The 17,338-nt window shown below is 37.8% G+C and overlaps 3 long non-coding RNA genes across 3 annotated transcripts in view; 1 reads left to right on the top strand and 2 right to left on the bottom strand.

The window, feature by feature from the left end:
- Positions 1-17,338, top strand: part of LOC146464221 (uncharacterized) — a 119,911-nt gene that overhangs the window by 9,605 nt on the left and 92,968 nt on the right. The gene's annotated exons all lie outside the window — the stretch shown is intronic.
- On the bottom strand, positions 117-3,517 carry LOC146464232 (uncharacterized). Its single transcript, XR_014868572.1, has 2 exons — positions 3,146-3,517; positions 117-2,530 (listed from the first exon to the last, which is right to left on the bottom strand). It is a non-coding gene; the product is annotated as an uncharacterized LOC146464232 (long non-coding RNA).
- On the bottom strand, positions 6,344-17,215 carry LOC146464231 (uncharacterized). The gene is made up of 3 exons (XR_014868562.1): positions 17,180-17,215; positions 9,162-9,248; positions 6,344-7,489 (listed from the first exon to the last, which is right to left on the bottom strand). It is a non-coding gene; the product is annotated as an uncharacterized LOC146464231 (long non-coding RNA).

Genomic DNA, 17,338 nt, shown 5'->3' with positions numbered 1-17,338 from the left:
TCATGCATATTAATGTTCGCATATTTATTACGTCATCTGCATCTCATTTTCATTAATATAGTCCATCTCTGTGTATTCATAGGAAAAATCAAAATGTAAGATCCACACTCAAAAACTCAGCACTTTGCATACAATTTTTTATTAGCAGCACAATATATTACAATTGCAAATACAGAATTCAACTAGAAGATGAGAACAGATTACTTTTTCAAATGGATAAGAACCTCGTATTCAATTTTGATCTAAAAAATAGATTTCACTGATAACTCTCCTGTCAACTTCTCTTGGCAAGTAGGTAACAAATATAAAATTTATGCGAACGAAGAAATTTAATTTTCTTAAAATTTTGTGATCTGAACTCTTCACACCCTGGGCTGTGCTCAAAAACAACTTGCAAGATCTTGAATGTCGCAAGACTTACAGCTTTTAGCTCTGGAGAATACAGATCATTCAAAACCTAATTCAGCAGTTATAAATGATGACCCTTCACATTTCTGATGTGATGAATTGCAATCATAAGCTTTAATTACTGTAATAAATCTGAGGGCACATTGTTTATCTACTTTGAGCACTTATCGCAACATGCGATTTAGCCCAGGTTCAAAGGAATAAATTGCAAAAGTGGCTCATACTTACAGGTTCTACATATTAGTGGGAAGTTCCATCCGTCAACTATGAAAATCTGTTAAAACATTTGGCCACAATCCAGTTTCTGTTCCACAAGTGAGAGATGAAAATTAAGAAATTCAACTAACACAGCCATACTTCCATTGACCATGTCATCAACAAATATTAGCAACCAACCAGGAAATGAGATAACTATTGCTTTGAAATTTCTCTACGAAGCAAGATTGAACATTTATTACCAATTTGATTGTAATAAAAACGCTGGAAGAGTTTCATGAAAGCTGTCATGTAATGAGATAAGTCCATCACATTGAAGTGAATTTACTGTCCACCATGTTTTTTCAGCCACTGACCAGTTCGTTTATTGGCTCAAGAAAAAAAAGGTAGACAATTAATTTGTTTCAATGTGATGGCCTTCTCTCGTTACCTGACAGCTTTAATGAAACTATTGCACAGTTTTTGTTACAATCAAATTGGTAAGAAATGCTTCATCTTGCTTTGTGGAGGAACTTCAAAGTGATAGTTATCTCATTTGTTAGGTGACATGTTTGATGGACATATAGCAGTGTTAGTAGAATGTCACAACTTTCACTGTTCACTTGTGGAACAGAAACTATATTGCAGCCACATGTTTTAACAGATTTTCACAGCTTTTCTGTAGAAGAACCTGTGAGTGCGAGCCACTTCTGCAATTTATTCCTTTGAACTTGGGTTAAACCGCATGTTGCAATAAGCGCTCAAAGTAGATAAACTTTGTGCCCTCAGATTTGTTACAGTAATTAAAGCTTATGATTGCAATTCATTACATTGTAAACGTGAAGGTAGCGAATTAGGAGGTTTTAAATGATCGGTATTCTCCAGAACTAACAGCTGCAAGTCTTCCAAAACTTACAATCTCGCATGTTGGTTTAGGGCACAGCTCGGGGTGCCCAAAATTCGGATCACATAATTTCAAGAAAATTAAATTTCTCTATTCCTTTCCTACTTGTTAAGAGAAGTTGATGAAAGAGTTATCAGCGAAATGTACTTTTTTTTTTTAGATCAAAATTGAATACGAGATTCTTAAGGATAATCACTCTTAAAAACTAAAGGGTTTGGCAGAGGAGGCATAGGTGACAATTTGACCTCCAAATCAGAATTGTTCCAAAACAGCTGTTTTTGGCAGAGTTGATTTTATAAGTGATTACTTTGCTCAAGTTAAACGAGAAATGAGCCAATTCCTCGACTTTGAGTGCAAGAAATGGAGATTATTTAAAAAATTTGGATTTAAGACCAAGTCACATATCCCTCTCTCCAAGCCCGTCAACCCTGTGCATTAGTTACAACAATATACCATACACTCCAAGAGCGAACAACAAATATCAAGTTATCTGCAATGAGAATTATATCGAAAAATGAATTCCCGCCCTTTGACATAAAGAGGGATGCAATTGAATGGTTGAAACTGAAAATATCATATGTAATGATTGGAACTTAAACTTTCAAATAATTATTGTTCAGAACCACCTGAATTTCTTACAGGGGGCTTTCAGTTAAATAAAAAAAACTACACTGTCTATTCTGGTGGCATCTTGTGGTTGAATGATACAAAAACCTTACAATTAAAGGAAAACTAAGCTGCTTCTAAACAATTTGGAAACTCAACACCAACATTGGCCGTAGGAGCACTGATGTCCAGAAATGCACATAATAGCAATTTTGTCAGAATTACCACTTTTCTAATTTTTCATTACATCGCTTCCACTGTACCCTTTTGTACTCAGCTCATTCATAATTATGAAATCTAGAATTTGACTTTTCACCAAAACCCTTGACCCTTTGTTGTGTGCACTGCTGAGTCGTGTGCATTTCTGGACATACCTACACCCCACCAAAAGGTAAAATAGATGCTGGAATGTTTATGCTTTACACACTGGATACAACCATTTCAGTTAATGTTATCAGATAACAGACTCGCATCTACAGCGTATGCGACAAGACCGCAAAATAATATGGGATCCTAATTTTGAACATTGAAAAATTTGTAAAATCAGCATCACCTTGTCTGCTGTTCTACAGAAAGTCATATGGACAACTTTTTGCATGCTGAGAAAAATGTAAAACATGACCAAATGATTTTCAGCTAGCATTCTTATTTAAAACAATTCAAAATGACACCGATCGATCTTCTGTTTACCAAGCATAAGTATACAGCTGTTTTGACAAAGGTTGTCCAAAAAAAGCGTAAAAGTGTACGCAACAATGCTGAAAGATGGTCTGGAAAATACCCAATAAATTTCAGTAAAAGCTCAGAATCCATAATGCCTTGACCGTACAGCGAAGACTTGATGGCAGGCAATATGGATTCTGAGCTATTATTGAAATTTATTGGGTATTTCCCAGACTACCTTATGGCATTGTCGCATACACTTTTACGCATTGTTTGGACAACCTTTGTTGAAACAGCTTTACATTCAATGGTTGGATGTACAGTACCATGCAAAAGTTGACCTGTAGTCCCTTGGAACTCAAACTTCACGTCTCAATCCTCAATCCTCGAGTTTCTAGTACTTCCCTCAGTTATAATCTGATCAATCATAACTACCACCTTTTGCCAGAGGATACTATAATGATGGTACCAAATAAATGTCTCATTATTGGAGCAACTTTAAAAGTTGTAAAAAAAAAAAAAAACCTGCCAGAACGTAGCTTCAAGTGAATATACAATCATGTAACTAAAAAAAAAACAGCTTGGTGACTCCCATTTTTTTACAATGGAAATGTAAACAACATGTTTAGGTCAGAAGAATTCAAAATCAACTTTAATTTGGTGAAAATTTAAGGTGTGGTTCAAGAAAATATCCATACCTCCCACCCCTGGGATTTTCCATTTATTATTTTATAAGGTACTTTATTTACCCCCCCCCCCTCCCCCCCACCACCCCACACACACACCCTGTTGGAAATTCTTCAAACATAAAATACACCCCCACCCCCCTCTGGAAATCAGTTTTCTGCAAACATTCAGAGATATCAAGACCTGCCTACATGTACATGAAGAGAATCTGTGTTTAATATGGACAAGCTTGCGTGCGCCCGTTCAATCACGCTGGAAGAGTTTGCCAAGAAGTGGTGAATATACTCGTTAATACTGTCAATACTGAAATAATTGCTGTATTTTATGGTCATGGACCAAACTTTGCCATTAGCTTCCCTGATGATTTTAAGGGCGGTGCCTACTAATACCGTAGTATTTTTCTGCGTTTCATGACTATGCGGGAAAAGCATATCTTAGCAACGCCTATTGTAATCCAAAACGAAAATTAGGGGTAGCCATGCATTTTTCAGAGATAATTAAGCTTCAATTTAGGAAAAAATCCCATACACTGCTTTATATTTTGGCACTTTTTAGAGATATTATTGCTTAATTATCTCTGAAAAATGCATGGCTACCCCCAATTTTCTTTCGAGATACCAAAAGCATTTGCGAAGTTCTGCTTTCTCCGCATAGTTTTAAACTGCGCAAAAATATTCCTGTATTAGCAGGCACCACCAAATAGGATACCCAAGTATCTTGAGATGCGCAGAACGTATGTGCAGTAACAAAAGTTGGCACTGTCCTTAAGTCTAAATTGAAGGAACAAGTCCAGCACTGCAAATCAATACTTTTCACTTTGAATTGGCATAGGTTGAACAAAATAAGCATTAGCAGCACAGGAAGACAAACTGACCCGTCAGATCATAACTTGAAACTGCAGACAATTAACAGAGCTGAAAAATGAAATAATTTTAGCATGTTCATGTTCTTATGCAAATTTTGTATGACATTAATAACTTATTAAAAGAATGTCGGATTGGCTCTATTTAATTGAAGTTTGGCATAGGAATTTAGTCAATAGGTTTGACTTTCAGTTGGAACACATGTATATTGGACAAAATAAGTTTTAACGTTGCTGACAAACCAGTTCCACTTGACCTTTGCCCATAACTCTACACAGCATGCAAATGCTACAAACAAAATATTTTAATGTTTTATGTAAATTCGGGGCTTCAACTTAGCCATCCAAATTTTCTTTTTTTTTTTCAAGACTGAAAGAAATTTAATTGTTGTCAGCGAACAATATTTTTCTATATACTAGTGATTTCAATATGAAAGTGGGTGCTGGCGAAGGGGGATAAAGTTGTGGGGATTTAATTAAACAGTGAATGGGTTTGGAAAAGGGGGTCGACTTTGAGGGTGTGGGGAGTAGGTTTCAGTTGGATGAGTTGTAAAAATCATGACTACAGCAAGCATTGGTTTTGAAAATGGGTCATGGCAGGTTTAGTGATTTGTTTAACCCACATTGGGGAAGAAATGTTGAAAACGCTTCTTTTTTGTGGGATGGGGGTGTTGGTGAAGTGGACGGATCAGCCACCCCAAACGGCACAGATTTGGAATTATTTGCCTCCACAAACAAAGAACTCAAGTGAAAGTGCAACGAGTCGTTTGATTTCAGCAGTAAAGCAATCATCTGATTTCACAGTTGCACAGTTCGCTTCGACGAGCGATCGACATGCTTTCAATTCTTTTGCCTCAACGGACACACTTACGGACCGAAAGAGCATGACTCAACGGTCGAATTATCCTGCACAAACTCCACAGATTTTGAATGATTGGGCTACACGGGCGAAGAACTCGTGTGAAAGTACAACGAGTCCTTTGATTTCACAGTTGAGTGGTTCGCAGATTTTCAATTATTAGCCTCCACGGTACTTTTTCTATTTGCTGTCTTTATTTGCTTCTGTAATCATTCATCAAGGTCACGAACGGAAAGAGATCAATTTGTGTTTGGCTGCTTTTATACATCCACCGCTTGAGAATTGAGATCACTTTCCACGGGAAAATTTTACCACGATCTTACGCACAGACGGTTTCGAGGCGCAGTTGACTTTGCCATAAAACAAATAGGTAAGTATTTCTAAATATTTTTATTTGCTAGATGTCTTCATTTGCTCGTGAATATTCATCAAGGTCAAGAAAAGGATCAATGATGAATCCCGTGGAAAGTGATATCTTTCCGTTCGTGACATTGATGAATGATTACAAAAGCAAACGCCAACTGCACCTCGTAACCGAAAGCGTCTGACAGCGTGCGATTCTCAAGTGCAAAGTGAGGTGTGCATCCCGGATTATATGTCAGGCATGTGATTTGCGCATGATTGTCGCCTCAACCATCCCGGATAATGCTCTACTGCGCAAGCTTCGAGTCTTACATCCGACAAAATTTTGGATTTTTTCCCCTATTGACAAGAATAGTGTGCTGTCTCGCTAACGCTCGCCAGCAAATATATTTCAGACTACCCGGGACTGACTATATAAATACTCCTTTTCAATAAAATAATACAATTATTTTCCTTGTTTCAATTTTGCCTACTTTGCTGACAGTCTTTTCAGAGAAGGAAACATGTTCTTTAAAACAGTCAAACAAACAAGTAATATCTTCAAGAAAGATCTATGAAGTTGCTAAATTAATTAAATTACAATTAGTCTGACGTGACTGTGAAGTTGACCCTCTGAAACTAATCTAACCGTCAACCCCCCCCCCCCCCCCCCCGGAATTTCCTTAGCCTTTGTCATTCTATTCCTTTGGAATTTACAGTTCCCTCCATGGTGGGGGTATGGATATTTTCTGGAACCACACAAGATGAGTATGAACCCCTCCAAAGTTTTTTTAAAAACTTTGCAAAAAGTTCCATCTTTACATGCTGATTGCAATCCTTCATCAAGAACATTTGGGGAGCAGCATCCTCATTTCCAAGTTATAATCAATTAAAGCAAAATTTAGGGCCAGGTGTAACTGGTTATATTGTTGCTGTGGTAACCTACAAATCAAGAAAACAACTATAACTTGTTCACGTATAATTATGCATTTTTTGAACATTTTGATAGCGTAATATTTTTGTCAGTATCAACTCGTAAAGAGTGGAAGTATTGATCCATTATTTAAGTATAAGTGCTGGAAACTGACGGCAAACTCTAGAGGCTAGGCAACCCTGTACTTTCACACTACAAATCTCCACAATCTCCCGAGTTTAATACCAATTCTTTCCAAATCCTTCACTCGGATGTTTAAAGTAAACTGTGCAACTGTACATGTAACAATTGCTTGTTTCTAAAATACAAATTTTCCAACTTCAGAAAGTCTGAAAAGGTTGGTAAAAATATAGGGACTACATGACTTTTTAAATTTTTTTTAAAATTCTGTTTCTGTATCGACATTTTTTGAAACATTCACATTGACCAATCTTTAATAAAACAAAGTTTGCAAACTTAAGTTTGTAGTGTGAAGGTGCTGCAATCCACCATATCCAAAAAGATGGCAACTGGTACACTAACCCTTAATTCTTACCAAAAATGCTTATAAAAATGCACGGAAACGTTCTACAAACTTCAAATCTTGCATAAACAATGTTGTTAGCACAGGAATGAAGTTCGCAAAAAAAAGAAGGTTTTCTATATTCTTAATGGCTGTGTTAGGTTTGCAAGGCATAGAGGTAAAATGTACAGCCGCCATCTTTTTCTGTATGGTAGATTAGGTCTGCACTACATTATTGAGCCATTTTGGAATCTCACATGTATTGCCTACTGGTCTAAGATACTCCTTTACTAGCTTGGGCTTACAGGAAGTTCACCTTGAAAAGAGATGTTTCCAACCAATAGAGTGAGATGAAGATAAGGGCTGATACAATGGCCAGGACCAGTGACTGTCTGTCAAAGAGACGTCACGATCCTCCGTAACTGATCAGATTGTAATCGATTCCAGAGGGAAGTTTATCACCTTGACGTACAATCTGGCTACAAATACCATCTGTTTTGATCTTGATAAATAATTAACACATGTACCTAGAAAGTTGACAAGAGAAAGAGAATAATTATTTAAGCCAGGGATTTTAAAAATATTTATCACTTATGTACAAGTCAATCAAATGCCTGGTTAACTAAGGTTGTTGTATAAGCACTTGTGCTTGAGTTTAGGTTTAAAGGGAAATAGTCTTGAATGCTGAAATTTAGTGATCTTCACGGGCGAGTCAATCACACTGCTACCACATTCCATCAGGCCCCATCCCATCCTTTTCACAAACAAGTTAACTGTCACTTAAGTTATGATGCACTGCTCTTTGAGCTAAGTTGAAGGATGCATAGAAACAAATTGATTCCTTCAGTGAGGTGTGAAAAATGAAATTATGTGATGCCATATTAATAAGGGAATGTTTGAGGTCAAAGCCATGTCAAATGTCATTTCACAGGGGAACAAGTGGTGCCACTTTGAAACATAATTTGCTTTTAGGCTACAAAGTAATTACAGTAGTGTTAACTGGACAATGATAATCCCATTGACTCCTACAATGGCCAAAGTCTGCCTCAGGAGACAGATGGCTCTTGCACTGCTTTGACTTCATCACTGATACAGACCTTTACATGTAGGAGGGAGACCGGATATCATGCCTAAATCCCAGGGGGGTGGGGGAAGCTCCCATATAAAGGTGACGAGGGTGATCGTCGGAAATTTTGGAAAGAACCCCAAAAAGGAACCAGAATTCTGTTTTGTGGGTGTGGTCTGAACAATTTTTTTTACCCCAATAGAGGTACCAAATCAGTTGACTGACATTTACTTCCTCTCATATTCTTTTATTAGCTCTATACCCTAAAAGGTACCACCATACATGTACCTCTAACACAAGTCATTTTAGATTTCAGCCCCCTAAGGGGTACCAAATCACGAATTTTAACCCCTAAAAGACCTTGCAATCATCACCCAGACCTCAGCCACTTTTATATGGGGGTCCCTCCCCCAACTGGGGCCTAAATGAGCATGGAAAAAAAAAGAATCTGGTAATGGACACACATACTGTAATGAACCTTGAATATGTTTCTCAAAAAATTGAAGAAAAATGAGTCATTCCCAGCCATTAACACTTTTTGTTTCAAGAAAATTAGAACAAGTTCTTCAACATTTAAGTGGAAACTTTTACAGGTGTAAAAAAAGGTGACTGAAAGCTCATCAAACCACAAAAGAAAGAATCCAAGCAAAAAGAGAAGAGAAGATTAATAGGTAAAAAAAAGATTTTCAAAAAGAGCCTGTCCAAGTCTACTCCCCCCCCCTCGCTTTGTTTAATAAACTATGACAATCTCAAAATTTTGCTGTGTGCACATCCCAGACAAACTGTCAAGTTATTGAAAAACAAAGTAATTTTTGAAGAAAACTTCATGTTTCATGTGACAAATTATGTTTTTGACAATTTGGCTATCATTTGACAAAATAATGACTAGAGGAAAGCATCTAAATGAAATAAAATGTCTGCTTGTTAATGTTAAAAAAAATACCTCACTGGGGTCAATGGGTTAACATTGCCTTTGAGTGTGAAAAATTCATTAATGCACAATTGAAAAATAGATATTCTTGAAGTCAATTTTAAATTTCTTTTTCCTGTAATTTCTTTGCAACCCTCTAATTCCTATGTTCCATTTCCTTTCTCAACTCCATTGAACTAACATTAGTATCAAATAAAATTACCTTCAACAAACTTGTTCTCCAGCATGGTGCTTTCAATGGCTTTCAACCGATCCGTCTGAAGAGCTCCTTTCAGCATCACATACAATGCTTCCTACAAAGCAAAGCACATGAAACAAACATTAGCTGATAAGAATTTAATTTGCATTGTTCATTGTATTTTCTGTTGGCTAGCCCCAACTGTTGCAAACGATAATCACCACATGAGAAGACATTAGGCTCTGTTCAACTTGCTCCAAAAGCTTCCCTTTGTATGCAAAAGTTTTGGAGGATTGATATCGCCAATTCACATATAATGTGTCTGTAAAATGACTGCATTTGATTCAAGGAATTCTTTCCTTAATATAAATACAAAAATACTGCTATTGCATGTTTGTTTTGATGCTGCATTGTCATGCAAGGAAAGAATGTTGCACAAAGCTGGTCACAAATGAAGGTCTGAGAGCATAACCGCCTTATGTCGAATTTTAGCCCAGCTTTCGATTTCGCTCGGATTTGTCCGAATTTTGGCTCTCCCTGGTTTTGAAAACATTTCGCGGTTTTACAATCGTGGACAAAACGCCTTGAGAAAACCAAACTCGAACAGAACAAAAACCACTTGCTTACTTCTCCCTCCCACCCCCTCCCCCTATGCAATGACAACCAAACACAGACAGCCAAAAAACCACTCACTTACTGTTTCTCCCTTCGTAATTCTACACAGTTACTTCTCCCTCCCCCCTCCCCCTTATGCAATGTTGATGTGGCAAATGATGCTTGCCAGGAGACTGTTCGTGACCCAAAAGACAACATTGAGTCAGGGGGAGGGGGAAGGGGATTTGGTAGTTTGCTTGTGTACAAGTGAACGCGCTTGGAAGGCAAATTTTTTTATAGGTTTCGTCCACGTCAGACTCGTTTTCCAAATTATCGGTAGCCTAAAAGTTTCCACTGTCCACGAGCCGTGTTTAGTCGCACCAGTTGTTGTTTCTATAAGTAACATATTTTGTGATGATATCATGGTTTGCTTTTGCGGGTTAATGTAACAAGCCCAAAATAGATCAAGGCAGTCGGGATAAACAACTTGCGTATTGTACTGGCTAGTTGGTTTCGCTTTTGTTTGGTGAAGTTTGTAAACGCACGACATCTATGGATCTTTTGAAAAGTTATGAAATTGATGAATGCAGTTCAAAGGAACTGGTCGAAATGTTGTCCAAAGAATCCCTCCTTGGTAGTGATGACTGTGCCGTGGCGAATTCTTCAATTCGATTATCAAATCCCGCGGGAGCATCAGAGACAAATCCCGCCATGTGCAAGGTACTGTTTTGCAAGCCTTAGTTGTGGTTTGCCAGGCTTGAAATTCGGTATGTAACGATTAACTTTACAATTTCAAGGCAATGATTCAATAAAAGTACGATTAACATAGATTTTCAACGGTTAACACCGACTGCTCGTGAAAAGAATAGATAGTCAGTACCTTTTAATAGAACTGCCGTTAATCGTTGTTAATCGTTGAAATGGCTACATGTCTTCCTGTTAATTGTGTGGAATGCTAGTTTTTTGGAATGCGTTATCAAGAGTGATATGTCGACAAACGGGACAAAGCTGCATTTTACGCCAGGAAATGGACACATTTTCTCTTGGAGAATGTAACTGTTTACATTTCTGACATTCCTGTCACGCACGTGGTAGTTTGTAACAGAATCAAATAAAAGCGTGACAGCATTCTTTTCGTTGCTCCCGCAAAAAAGACCGCTTTCGTGTGCCATGTTTGAAAGACAACGAGTGTATATTGAATACAAGTATTTAATACTCAGTGCATTGTCCTCTTGGTCATCCAGTGTCTATAATGTTACCGATATATCTTTACAAGATGGTAAAATTTCTCAATGGCATTAATGCGAAACACAAATCGGCGTGAACAAATACTGGACAATGGTTTTCAATTGAATTGCAGTTCACATGCAAAAGTTTGGACAAATCCAAGCAACATCGAAAAATGGGCTGTTAAAAATTAAACCAGTTACGTGCGCAGGAAAATCCATCATCTATTCCACAGGCCACGATTGGTTTAAATTTGCATGCTTGTGTACTAATCTCTTGGGATTAGAGAACAAAAAATCAACAAAGGACATAATATTGTGCAGACCATTAACATTCATTTAAAACCTAGACCTGACAATATAAAAACATCATAGGGACAAACCAATGTACATATGATAATCACATGACTTGTATTGATTTTAGTCATGAGTGCTTCAATTTAATTAGTGTAACTTAGGCACTATTATGTACTATTAAAAACTGTGTCATTGTATAATGCAACTCCAGGGATTTGATTGGCTTAGCGGCCATGGTATATGAGGAATTACACCATGCCTGAGAAATAATGACATTTAAATTGTCTTCTGGTTGTTTTTGGAAAGCAAAATCAGCATATGATAATATATGAGGTTCTAAGGGAGAGTCGCTCTTAATTAATAGTTATCCATAGGATAGTATTTCAGTTGCATTCTCGCATCAATCTGCTCCACCAGTCAGTAAGTTTGCAATCGTCATGACTCATGCTACTTCTCCCGTTCCTCTCCGCCATTCGACCAGGAAGGTTAAGCCAAATTTGAACACCAATTATGAGCATAACAGATGTGGTCAATTGTGCTTCTCAAGTGTAAACATAAGGCTTATCTGAATAAAACTTTCATTTAGAAAAGCTTTTTGTCTGTTTTTGTTTAGGTTTTATTTAATGAAACATAGTAAATGTTTCTGTAAGTCAATCTCATGCGCAGAATCCTCAGGCTCTTTGGCCAGAGGTTGGTTGGCAGGAGAGACTCTGGGAAATTCAAACAGAATTGGCTGCCTCATAACAGCTTGCATTGCTTTACCGCAGTATACGTAAGAGTCCAGTTTCCCCGTCTCTCCTGGCAACCAACTGCTGGCCAAAGAACCTGAGGATTCTGGGTGCAAGATTGTTGGTCATACAGCATACCATGACAATCTTGTACCAAGAGTCCTCACGCTCTTGGCCAGTGGTTGGTTGTCAGGAGACTCAAAGGTGCTGAAATTTTTTATTGCAAGATTTTTGCCACGAAACAGCCATTAATCCAAAAAATTTTATTTTTTTACGTGGGATGCCCTAAAAGCAGACCATGTTGAAAATTTGGTTGGGTACCTTTTTTTCCCTTCATTATAGTCACAAATCTCAATGAATAAATTAATTGGTGACCCAAATTCCAATGAATAAATTAATCTACCCTGTTCTCTCCTAGAGAGGATATTTTTAACCTCTGTTGTTGTCATTGTCTTCAACAAGAACAGCCCAATCAGAATTCATTATCTGTGTGTGTCAGGAGGGAGGGGACGGACTCTTTCTAGATACTAGTCTGATATTACATAACCATGATTTCTTGCTCTGGGTTGGAATTTCAGCGGCCATATTGTTTACATGTTTTAGACTCAACTATGTCAATTTTCAGAAAGAAAATTAGCCCTTTTGAATTGGTAAATCAAAAGAATACGTTCCAAGAAGTACTCGACAGTTTAAATGGTAGAAATTGGACAGTTTACGGTGAAGAAATTAGGTTTTTCCTGACCAGATTGTTTTTCGCGATGCGGAGAGAAAAAGGTCAAGCTTAAGCTTAAAGCATAATATCTGCACTGCGGAAGTTGTCGAACTGATGCCTAAATGTTACTGGGAATCCACTTCATAAAAAATAAAAGGTTTGATTGTGTAGTTCCAGAAAATATCCATACCTCCCCCGTGGAAGGGATTGGATTTTCTGGGGGGGGGGGGGGGGGGGTCAATTTGCCTAATTTTCCAGTTGGAAGGGGGATGACCAAAGGGATATATTTCCAGAGGGGGTATAGAATTTTAAAATCCGAGACCGAGACGCAGTGATTCAAAAATTGAGCGCGAGAGGGTGTGATCTAGAATCCAATTAGACAATAAGACAATAACTTGAGAATTAACCAAGCCTTAATGTTTCATAGTAGCGATTGCAATGTTGAGCCGTTTTTCACAAATTAATTTTTGTTTCGTGACAGGTAGCCCAAGCTCGAAATATGAGCGCTAGTTACGCAACGGTTGAAAAATATAAGGATTTGTATGGGAGAAAAACGGTTTATTTTAGAGGCTAAAAATATCAACGAATTTTTAAATAAAAATCACCCATTTTACTTCTCTTGTGTATTTCTTGCCTCCTATGTGGTTTTTAGGGCCATTTAGCGTGATTCCAGTGAGTTTTAGTTCCATCGCTCTCTCTCTCTATATATCGCTAAATTGCCCTAATTTTTCAACCGTTGCATAACTAGCGCTCATATTTCGAGCTTGGGCTACCTGTGGTTTCGTTGTTGTTTTATGACAGTTTATTTAGGCTAGACTTTTCGAAACTCAAATTTCAAAATACGAGATTCCGAGACCCACTTTGTTTGTTTTTTCTCAAGCTGTTCGTCTTTGTTTTTGACTCACTCTGCGACTGATCAATGGCAGGGGCAATGTTTTCTTTATTATCAACGCAAACAGCCAAGTAGAAAGAATTCTAAAGCATCTGAGGTGAACTAAGAGAAACACAGTGCATTTGTAAACAACGTCGATCACCCCTGGAGTAGTGTAGCGCCGAGTTGCGCCGGGTGCCTGATCGAAATGAAATCCCCAAAATTTGCGTAAAGAACTTTTCGAAAATTTCCGTTCCATTTGATTTTGTACCGGAATTTCTAGGAATTTTTAGTCGAGCGGATCGCCCCCACTATTCCTTACGAAGGTGTTTTGCTGTTTCTAAAGGTTTTGCGTTTTGAGATTTATCTAGAGCTTGTGTCCCACACACTGAGTTGTATTTTGCATTAAGCTTACCAAAAGCGTTCGAAGCAATTAATTAATGATTTTGATGCACAAGATCAAAATTATAATCCATCAAACGACGGACAGATACCAAATGGATAGTTAACGGCTCTGGAAACAGCGAGTTCACTGAAAACCAAAGAAAGATGAAATGAAATCGGAGACGCGCAACTTTAGCGTAAACACATATGCAAATTTGGTCCACCGCATCTTAACGGTGTTGAAAGGCAACTGTGATCCTGAAATCTATTTGTTATTTCTTCAAGTGTTGAATTTTTTTATGGGAAAATATAGCAGGAAGTGGTGATTACATCGCTGATAACAATAATAATTATTATATCTCCACAGGCTGATGTGACCTGGTAACAGAATTATTTGTAAATGTGCCTGTAGTAAAAGAAATTCAACAGATAATTCAACAACACATGAAAGCTCACAAACTTTGGTATCTTAGTGAACATAATTGCTTATTTTTTTTTGTTACTTTAATCTGAGATGGAAAATTTTGGAAATTCCGGAGGGGGTGGGGGGATAGATTTTGAGGGCCAATTTCGGTATTTCCAGAGGGGAGGGGGGTCATAAGGCAAATCCCTTCCGTGGCGAGAGCATGGAGATTTTCTGGAACTACACTTTGTCAATTTTTACTTAAAGTCTTCATTTAGGAAAGCTTTGTGTCTGTTTGCCTTTCTGTTTTCTTGATGAAAACAACTTACTGACAGTACGTAACCAGAATACAACGAGCCCTGACGACAAGGTTTGTAATCCATGCTTGTAACAATCCCGAGAATTTCCGGTATCTGTCACACTGCTGTTATATCATTAACAGCTAATAAAATTGATCAATAACTAACTACTAAAAAGTCATGATTTTATTCAATCAACAATCTCAAACTCAAACAGATAATGAGCCATTCAAATCAAAGTTGATGCTTACATCGACCCAAGAATGGCATCTCATACCGTGTAAATGCTATAAAAAGTGTTGTTTTTTTTATTTCCCAGAGTTTCTCCTGATGAGCAACCACTGGCCAAAAAGCTCGATGTTTCTGGTTACAAGATCAAGGGTGACCCTAAAGGCTGGAACGACAGAATGACAGAATGACGGAACAACGGAATGGTAGAAAACAGGGCACAAAATTGCGCCTGATACAGTCGCCAATGCGCCTAAGTTTTCCGTGTTGGCGACCAAGATTCAAAAGTTAGTCGCCACATTGGCGACCAGAGCCCTTTGTTTTATCCTACTATTATGTATCGTGCAGTAAAATAAAGCTCAAAAAAAAAATCGGTGCGAATGGCGAGGTTTATTTGTAGCAAAACCGTCACGAACTCTCCGTCAACATCCGCCATCTTGGATAATTTAGACGCTATGTTGTATATTGTGCATTCAAATGTCCCTTTTGCTAACAGTACATATTGCGGGCTCAGAACATGACCACATGAGACCTCTGAAAATCCAAGATAGCGGATCCGTTGCTCGGACTTTCATTAATATTCATGTAACCGAGTGATTTAAATTTAAAATGAGCGTCGACGAGGGTCGGGAAAATTTATTTCAAATATTGGTGCGCGTACAACCGGGACCGAGGATGAGGTTTTGGAATTCGCACGGGTCGTGGAAGAAAAATATGCCGACAAGAAGAAGTTTTTTCGCACCTTGCCGCTCCATGGCCACGTGGGATTACCGAAAGACAAATTGGCAATGTCCATGGTGCTAGAGGATATTCCTTTACGACAAGAAATAGCTGAGCCACAATTTCTTCTGGTGATGGAAACTGTCTTTTCAATGTTGTTTCGTTGGTTTTGGTGGGCGATGAGACAAAAATGAGTCTTGCGTTTGCTCGTGGCTGTTGAGCTCATTTTGAACTGTGAATTTTGAATAACTTCCAAACTGAATTAAAAAAAAAACTTACCATGTGATGAAATGTTGGTGATGTTCATTTTCTACTGTGACCAGAATTGTCGTTTGCTATTCTTTAGACATCAACAAAACCGTCCAGGCATTCCTAATGCTAGGAAAGTTTACGATTTGATATTGTCATCCATGATAACGCATTTTCAATATTTTTTGTTTTCGTTTCGGAAAAGAATGGCTACTAACTTTTTGGACTTGGCGACCACTTTGGAATATTTAGGAGCCAAATGTCTCCTTAAGAAAAAAGTTAATTTCGTGCCCTGGAAAATGAACCCAAATCCTAAAAGACAGAATGGCAAACAGTGGGAACTATATATAATAAAATATAATTTAAAAATTGTGTTCCATTCATATGCTCCAGTAAGCATAAATTGTCTACAATACTTATAGCGAATGTTATGAATCTTGCTCGTTTCGTCTTGTTAACAGTTTGATTCAAAACATTATTTACATTTTGTTGTGTACTTTATCTATATATATTATTTAAGATTGGATTACCATTATAGGCTACATTAAGCGTGAACTTGGCACAATAAACATGTTGTACTCCCCGAATAAAAGGTGTCATATTAGATCCCTACCTCCCCATAACGGCCACCTCTCCACAACGGCCACTTTCCTCTGTCCCCAAGGTGGCCGTTGTGGATAGGTTTAATTGTACTAGTTTCATATTGTTGTTGCAAGAGAAACTGTTCTCCTTTAGATTTCAACTGCTGAGCACTGATTTTCGTGTATCATTCACATAATACAGTTGAATAAAGTGACACAATCTTCTGGTCTTGCGCGCAAGTGAGAGTGATATCTAAATTAAGTTCTCCCATCCCTCTTTTTGCGAGCTTCTTTGTTTTCTCATAAATATAACTTCCGTGGAAATGAATAACCACAATCATTTTTGCTTATAATATCATGTTGGTGGCTGTTCAGTTTGTTAGAGACATTGTAACTCAGAAGATGTGCATCCAGTGGACTGCAGTTATTTCTCATCTATTGCCATAGCAATCAACCACAATAGAAAATTTTAATTGACGCTTTTCTACATCTGTATGCTTTTCACCTGTATTTTGACTGCATATTCTGCATGAAATGATGTAATTTTAATCAGGATAGGACTTATTGAAACCGCAAAAGTCACCCCAAATCTGTGGCTTTTAGCATTTGGGCGAATTTCTGTTGCAAATTTTATCCTTTGACGGGATGTGTCTACTATAAATTTTATAGTTTACTTGGGGCGCATTTAATTATATTTAGATAGATACTTGTGCGTTATAAATTTTTCAATTATCATATAATTATATATACTTTCCACTGTTCCGTCTTTTAGGGTTTGGGGTGATTTTCCGCCATTCCGTCTTTTAGGATTTGGGGTGATTTTCCGCCACTCTGCCGTTCCGTTGTTCCGTCATTCCACCGTTCCAGCTTTTAGGGTCGCCCCAAGATTAACATCAGCAGATCCTTCTG

Source organism: Pavona decussata, unplaced genomic scaffold (genome assembly GCF_977016875.1).
Source record: "Pavona decussata unplaced genomic scaffold, jaPavDecu1.1 SCAFFOLD_167, whole genome shotgun sequence".
Classification (NCBI taxonomy): Eukaryota; Metazoa; Cnidaria; class Anthozoa; order Scleractinia; family Agariciidae; genus Pavona; species Pavona decussata.
The sequence above is the reverse complement of the archived record's forward strand: the minus strand, read 5'-3'. Positions and strand labels throughout refer to the sequence as shown.